This window comes from Camelina sativa, unplaced genomic scaffold, assembly GCF_000633955.1.
Source record: "Camelina sativa cultivar DH55 unplaced genomic scaffold, Cs unpScaffold07858, whole genome shotgun sequence".
Taxonomy (NCBI): Eukaryota; Viridiplantae; Streptophyta; class Magnoliopsida; order Brassicales; family Brassicaceae; genus Camelina; species Camelina sativa.
This window is the reverse complement of record NW_010928928.1, coordinates 1-450: the sequence shown is the minus strand read 5'-3', so window position 1 is coordinate 450 and position 450 is coordinate 1. Positions and strand designations below refer to the sequence as shown.

At 39.6% G+C, this 450-nt stretch overlaps 1 long non-coding RNA gene across 1 annotated transcript; it reads right to left on the bottom strand.

Annotated features, from left to right (window-relative positions):
- On the bottom strand, positions 1-428 carry LOC104775015. The gene is made up of 3 exons (XR_765645.1): positions 342-428; positions 137-253; positions 1-25 (listed from the first exon to the last, which is right to left on the bottom strand). It is a non-coding gene; the product is annotated as an uncharacterized LOC104775015 (long non-coding RNA).
- Positions 429-450: the final 22 nt, after the last annotated feature.

Genomic DNA, 450 nt, shown 5'->3' with positions numbered 1-450 from the left:
TCACGAATGCTAGTGAAAAACCAACCTAAAATTGCAAGCATTGCAACCGCGTGAGTCCTTAAATGTCTATGCAGAACTTATATATACATTAGTTAGATGAATCTAAACATACTAAAGAGTATTCTAAATAACTCACACCAACAAGGACACCGATCTCTATTCCAAAGAACAATGTCGTTGTGCTAGTGATGGTCCAAAGCGTAAAATCCCTCTTGTCCACACGCCACAGGAAAATAGCTTCGTCATAGTCCACCTAATGATAATAATCCGAAAAGTACAAATAAGAATCCAGAAGCCAAATCCATCTTCGCTCCTTGGAAGGTGGGTTTATATGAACTTACCAAGCCACTAACGGCAGATATCACTATTGCTGCCAAAGCACACTGAATCCGAAAAAGATAAGCAACAGAGTGAAAGTTAGATGCCAGAATCTAGTTGCACAGTGCAGAA